The sequence below is a fragment of the Rhinopithecus roxellana genome, chromosome 21 (assembly GCF_007565055.1).
Source record: "Rhinopithecus roxellana isolate Shanxi Qingling chromosome 21, ASM756505v1, whole genome shotgun sequence".
In the NCBI taxonomy this organism is placed as follows: domain Eukaryota; kingdom Metazoa; phylum Chordata; class Mammalia; order Primates; family Cercopithecidae; genus Rhinopithecus; species Rhinopithecus roxellana.
In genome coordinates this window covers 45957219-45964515 of record NC_044569.1, presented here as the reverse complement: position 1 = coordinate 45964515, position 7297 = coordinate 45957219, and the positions used below count along the sequence as shown (strand labels likewise).

Here is a 7297-nt window from a genome sequence, read left to right as displayed (position 1 = left end):
GCTCTGGCATTTTCTTGAAGAAAAAAAAAAATCAAAAAGAAAAACCCTGCCAACATTCAGGGAAATTGTAAAAAAATGCCCTAGCAAGGCATTGTCTCTCTTGTTCACAAGTATTTCTGTTTCTTTCTTACACATTAGCTACCCAACCTACTCAATATAGCCTGTACTCCTTCTTATAGGCAAACTCACCCACAGTTTCCACTTGCCCTTATATGTTGGCATGAAATTCTTTCTCTAACCCAGTTTTTTTTTTGTTGTTGTTGTTGTTGTTTTATTTTATGGAACAATAAACACTTTTATTACATGAGCAAAGACAGAAAGGATGAGGATTTATTTGCTTTTCTGGGCCTTGATTTTCCTAAGATAGAACTCCAACTCCTTGCCCTCTAGCACGTAGCCATCTGCTTGGCTACACTGTCCCACCCTTGATGTGATGCATGCAAGAAGCTTTCCTTGCTGGAACTGCTCCTCTAGGAGACTGCTGATTTTGGCATTCTGTTTCCTTTTATCATATTTCTTGTGAATTTTTTTAGATCACTTTTTGTTAAAATCTCTTCCTCCTCAGCAGTCAGCTTGGTCCCCTTCTTGTGGCCTAGGAGCAGCGCATAGTGGGGCTGGTACCACTGTTGGTATGGTGTGCTGTTGATGAGCATGATGCAGTTCTTCACCAGGGTCTTGGTACGGACCGGCTGGTTATTGGATGCGTTGTAGACAACATCGATGATCATTGTTTTGCAAGTACAACACTCTGAGCCCTAGGAGAAATTCCCCATGTCCAGCCTCAGCGCGCGGTATTTCTCATTTCTTCCCTGCACACGGACTGTGTGGATGTGGCCAGAGCTAATCTTGGTGTTGGCAGCCAGCTGGGCACCCCAGCTCATACTTTCGCTTCTTGTGGTAAGGTTTTCTCTTGCCCCTGGTCTTGCAGCACTTTTGCTAGTTGTCCCAAGAGATGCCCATTGCTTTTTAAATTTTATTGTTTGTTTATTTATTTGTTTATTTTTCCATAGCTTATTGGAGTATAGGTGGTGTTCAGTTATGTAAGTTCTTTAGTGGCAATTTGTGAGATTTTAGTGCACCAATCATCTAAGCAGCATGAACTGCACCCTATTTGTAGTCTTTTATCCCTTGCCCCCTCACACGCTTACCCCCAACTCCCAAAGTCCATTGTATCATTCTTATTCCTTTGCATCCTTATAGCTTAGCTCCCAAATATCAGTGAGAACATACAATGTCTAATTTTCCATTTCTGAGTTACTTCAGTTAGAATAATAGTCGCCAATTTCATCCAGGTCTCTGTGAATGTCATTAATTCATTCCTTTTTATGGCTGAGTAGTATTCCATCATTTATATATACCACAGTTTCTTTATCTACTTGGTGATTGATGGGCATTCGGGTTGTTTCCATGATTTTACAATTGCAAATTGTGCTGCAATAAATGTGTGTGCAAGTATCTTTTTCTTACAATGACTTCTTTTCCTCTGGGTAGATACCCAGTAGTGGGATTGTTGGATCAAATGATAGTTCTACTTTCAGCTCTTTGAGGAATCTCCACACTGTTTTCCATAGTGGCTGTACTAGTTCACATTGCCACCAGCAGTGTAGAAGTGTTCCCTGATCACCGCATCCATGCCAGCATCTATTGTTTTTTTATTTTTTTGATTATGGCCATTCATGCAGGAATAAGGTGGTATCGCATTGTGGTTTTGATTTGCATTTTTCTGATCATTAGTGATGTTGAGCATTTTTTTCATGTTTGTTGGCCATTTGTATGTCTTCTTTTGAGAATTGTCTATTCATGTCTTTAGCCCACTTTTTGATTAGATTGCTTATTTTTTACTTGCTGATTTGTTTGTGTTCATTGTAGATTCTGGATATTAGTCCTTAGTCAGATGTATAGATTGTGAAGATTTTCTCCCACTCTTTGGGTTGTATGTTTACTCTGCTGAGCATTCCTTTCGCCATGCAAAAGCTCTTTAGTTTATTAAGTCCCGGCTATTTATGTTTGTTTTTATTGTACTTGCTTTTGGGTTCTTGGTCATAAAATCCTTGCCTACGCCAATGTCTAGAAGGAGTTTTCCAATGTTATCTTCTAGAGTTTTTATAGTTTTAGGTCTTGCATTTAAGTCCTTAATCCATCCTGAGTTGATTTTTGTATAAGGTGAGAGATGAGGATCCAGTTTCATTCTCTTACATGTGACTTGCCAATTATCTGAGCACCATTTGTTGAAAAGGGTGTCCTTTTCCCACTTTAAGTTTTTGTTTGCTTTGTCAAAGATCAGTTGGCTATAAGTTTTTGGGTTTATTTCTTGGTTCTCTATTCTGTTCCATTGGTCTATGTGCCTATTTTTATGCCAGTACCACACTGTTTTGCTGACTATGACCTTATGGTATAGTTTGAAGTCAGATAGTGTGATCCCTCCAGATTTGTTCTTTTTGCTTAGGTTTGCTTTGGCTATGTGGGCTTTTTGTTTTGGTTCCATATGAATTTTGGAATTGTTTTTTCTAATTCTGTGAAGAATTATGGCGGAGATTGCATTGAATTTGTAGATTGCTTTTGGTAGTATGGTTATTTTCACAATATTGATTCTACCCATCCATGAGCATGAGATGTATTTCCATTTTCTTGTGTGTCATCTGTGATTTCTTTCAGCAGTGTTTGGTAGTTTTCCTTGTCGAGGTCTTTTGCCTCCTTGGTTAGGTGTGTTCCTAAGTGTTTGTGTGTGTGTGTGTGTGTGTGTGTGCATGCTGCGCACGTGTGTGTCTATGTGTACAGCTACTGTAAAAGGGGTTAGTTCTTGATTCTCCACTTGGTCGCTGTTGGTGTATAGGGGAGCTACTGATTTGTGCACATTAATCTTGTATCCAGAAATTTTGCTGAATTCTTTATCAGTTCTGGAGCTTTCTGGAGGAGTCTTTAGGGTTTTTGAGGTAAACAATCATATCGTCAGCAAACAGTGACAGTTTACCCTCCTCTTTACTGATTTGTATGCCTTTTATTTCTTTCTCTTGTCTGATTGCTGTGGCTAGGACTTCCAGTACTATGTTGAAGAGGAGTGGTGAGAGTGGGTATCCTCGTCTTGTTCTAGTTCTTAAAGGGAATGCTTTTGACTTTTCCCCATTCAGTGTTATGTTGGCTGTGAGTTTGTTATAGATGACTTTCATTACATTGAGATATATCCCTTATATGCCAATTTTGTTGAGAGTTTTAATCATAAAGGATGCTGGATTTTGTTGAATGCTTTTTCTTCATCCATTGAGATAATCGTGCGATTTTGTTTTAATTCTGTTTATGTGGTGTATCACATTTACTGACTTCCGTATGTTAAACCACCCCTGCATCCCTAGTATGAAACCCACTTGACCATGGTGAATTGTCTTATTGATATGTTGTTGGATTTGGTTAGCTAGTATTTTGTTAAGGATTTTAGCATCCATGTTCATCAGGGATATCAGTCTGTAGTTTTCATTTTTGGTTATGTCCTTTCCTGGTTTTGGTATTAGGGTGATGCTGGCTAAATGGAATAAATCAGAGAGGGTTCCCTCTTTCTCTATCTTGTGAAATAGTATCAATAGGATGGGTAACAATTCTTCTTTGAATATCTGGTAGAATTGTTATCTATCTTTTGTATCTAACCACCCAGCAAGTCTACCAGGCTCAGGGCTGGTACAGGGGGTTGTCTGCACAGATTCCTGTGATGTGAACCATCTATGGGTCTCTCAGCTGTGGATACCAGCACAGTATTTGGGGTGTCTCCCGGGTCCTGCAGGAGCAGTCTGCTTTCTTCAGAGGGTCTGTGGGTCCTTTTGGGATTCCTGATTTATTCCTGCAGTCATTCTGGAGCTAAAATTTATGATGTGAGCCTCTGCACACTGCTCTCTCTGTCCGAGTTGGAGCTGCAATCTAGTCCTGCCTCTGGTCTGCCATGATGATCTCTTCTTTTTCTCCAACCCAGTATTTTTATCTGAAGAGGTGATTATAGCTACCTGTCTACCAGAAATCTCCACCTGTATCAAATTCAGAGTCTGAAAAACAAATTCCTTATATCTCCAATCCCTACTTGTCTTTTATTGGGTATCTATGAAGTTACCCAAGCCAGACACACAGTTTTCATCATCTGTCTTTTGCTATCCCCTATTGACTCTATCTTCCAAATAATACTGCAATAAATCTCTCCCTTTCTCTACTTGTTTTGACTTCCTTTGCTCATCTTTTATTTTCTGGTGTTGTGTAATAGTATTCTAACTGCTCTCCTGGCTTCTAGTGTTGTCCCCTGAAGTTCATCTTTCATACTGCTTAAAGTGTGAACATTCCTAAAATACAAATGTCATTCCACCATCCTCATGTTTATAATTATTCAGTGGTTTTTGTCATTATTTTTTACTAAGTCAAAATTTCTCCCTATGATAAGTCTCTTTCATATCTCTCCTCAACGTGTCTTGGTTATAAGTGTTGACATTGCCTAGAAATTCAGGGGTTTATTGACAAATGTTTGGTCAAAGGGATGGTCTGAATCCACTGCTAGAAACATAAAACCCTTGATAAGCTTTCCCTGTCCCTCTGTCATAGGCTGCCCTCTGAAACATGCTAAGCAGGATTAAGTTTATAGACCTGTAAACAGAGACAGAATGCCATCAGGTGATTTAAATGCTGTCAGGCCTTTTTGTGCCTGGCTTTATTGCAACCTGTTTGAAGAAGTTATTTCTGAATAGATAGCGATGTTCTTTTGTTTTGTCTTGTTTTGTTTTTCTAGTCTACTTGAAGACTTTGACTTTATTATTTTGGCTATTCAGATGATCAGTCCTGCTCCTCTATTTTAAGCAACCCTCACACTCTGCCCATGTATTATGTGTTTTAATGATGAAAGCAGCATTCAAAGCTTATATAAAATAAACAATTAGTAAATGCATTAGTCGAATAGTATTAATATACAACTTATATTATTGGCTTTACTGAAATTTCTCCAGGGGCTTCTCACTAGGGCATGCACTGTGGACAGAATCAAAGGGACTTTCCTGTCTGCTGATGGCTTCTTTGTCACTCTGTCCATTTATTTTTTAAAGTCAGGTTTACTGAGGTATAATTTGTATACTGTATAGTAAAATTCACCTTTTTGGGCTTTATGAATCTTGAATGATGCATACAGTTGTATAACTACCTGTCATAATGAAGATATAGAGCATTTCAACTACTCAGAAAAGTTCCCTCATGCTTCTTTGTAGTCAATTCAATTGCTCTCTGCACCCTGAGCCCTTGGCAACCACAAATCTTTGTCCTTATAGTATTACCTTTTCTCTAAGATCATACACATGGGATAATTCAGTATGCAACCTTTTGATTTTGGCTATTTTCATTTAGCATAATTCACTTAAGAACTATTTATGTTTTATGTGTGTTAGTGGTTCTTTTTTTTTTTTTTTTATTGCTGAGTAGTGTTTCATTGCATGCATTTTATACTTCATTGCTTTATATGTGCATATACCACAGTGTGCTTATCCATATCCTAGCTGATACACTCATGGTGTGGTGGACAGACTCTAAGGTGACCCCTGTAATTCCTGCCTCCTGGTGTTTATGTATTTGATTCATCTTCCCCTCATAAGTGTGGATGGGATCTGTGATTTGTTTCTAACCAATAGAATATAGCAAAGGCAATGCTACTCTCATGATTACATTACCTTATATAAGACTGTTTTACCAGCAGACTCATTTTACACACTCTTTGCTGTGCTGATAAAGTAGAGGAAGTCCATTTGGTAAAGAGCTAAGGGTGGTCTCTAGGAGCTAAAGGCAGTCTTCAGCTAACAGACAGAGAAAAACTAGTGTCCTCAATCATACAGAAGCAAGATAATAAATTCTGTCAATTGTCTAAGTAATCCTGGAATCAAATTCTTCCCCAGTCAAGCCTCCAAATGAGATTGCCGCCTAGCTAACACTTGGAGAACTGATGCAGCTAAGCCATGACCAGACTTTGGATAATAAATGTGCATTTTTAAAAGCCACTATATTTTTGTTAACTTGTATAGCAATAGAAAACTAAACTAATACATTCTGGTAGTTTCCAGTTTTTAGTGATTAAAAATAAGGCTGCCATAAATTTATATACAATAATAAGTTACAATAAGTATTGATCTATATTTTTATTCTTTTGAGTAAATACCTAAGAGTGCAGTTGCTATATCATGTGGTCGGTTTATGTTTAAGTGGATGCCAAACTGTTGTCCAAAGTGGCTGTTCCATTTTATGTATTTTACATCCTCCTATCCCCCAGAAATGTATGCATATTCTAGTTGTTTCATCACATCTATTGTACATTATTCTAACACTTGAGCTGGATTTGAGCTTCAGGGTTTTGGTGTTTTCTTTTCTTACTTTTTTTTTTTCTCTTTGGAGTGCAGTGGCACAGTCATGGCTCACTGCAGCCTCGACCTCCCAGGCTCAGTCTTCCCACCTCAGCCTGCCGAATAGCTGAGACCACAGGCATGTGCCACCCTACCCAACTATTTTTTATTTTTTGTAGAGACAGGGTCTCCCTATGTTGCCCACGCTGGTCTTGATCTCCTGGGCTCGAGTGATCCTCTTGCTTTGACCTCACAAAGTGTTGGAATTACAGGCATAAACCGCCATGCCTGGCTTGTTTTGTTCTTTTGTATTTTGTATCTTCTGGGCCTAGTGTTTGACTCATGCTCATAGGCTGTGAAAAGTTTGGAATGAATAAATTCAATGACTTAATCTAAACACTTTACTTTTATAAGCACTCCAAGGGCCTTTTATCTTCAGGATGCAAGGGTCAGAAAGACAGCACTTCTGACTTTTCTTTATGGCTCCATTCTCTATAGGAGTCGTTTTTAAATGTGATTGCACATTGGAATCACCTGGAGAGCTTTTAGAAATTCCTGATGCTTAGGTTGCTACCTGTACCAATTAAATAAGAATCTACAGGGAGAAGACCCAGAAAAAGATTTTCATGTTCATTTAAAGTCACCTAGTTGGGGAGATTAAGCAACATAAACAGTCAGTGATGCCTGGGTCACCCTCCTGTAAATGCTGAGGCAATTGGTCTGGGTGTGGCCTGGGCAGCCAGGCTTTCAAAAGCTCCTCAGGTAATTCTAATAGGCAGCCAAGTTTTCGATCCACAGCCCTAGTAGTGGCCTCATTATCTCGTTCACAGAACAGCTCTTTAGCAAAGGAAAAATCTATGGCAGTAGCAGAGTCACATCTTCAAGGCTGCGCTGGAAGCAGGTGGGGAAATCTGCAATTCAGATAATATGACCTTATTTTGCAGGCTGTGGAA

The 7297-nt window shown here is 38.9% G+C and overlaps 1 pseudogene; it reads right to left on the bottom strand.

Annotated features, from left to right (window-relative positions):
- Positions 1-330: 330 nt before the first annotated feature.
- On the bottom strand, positions 331-960 carry LOC104678652 (annotated as a pseudogene).
- Positions 961-7297: the final 6337 nt, after the last annotated feature.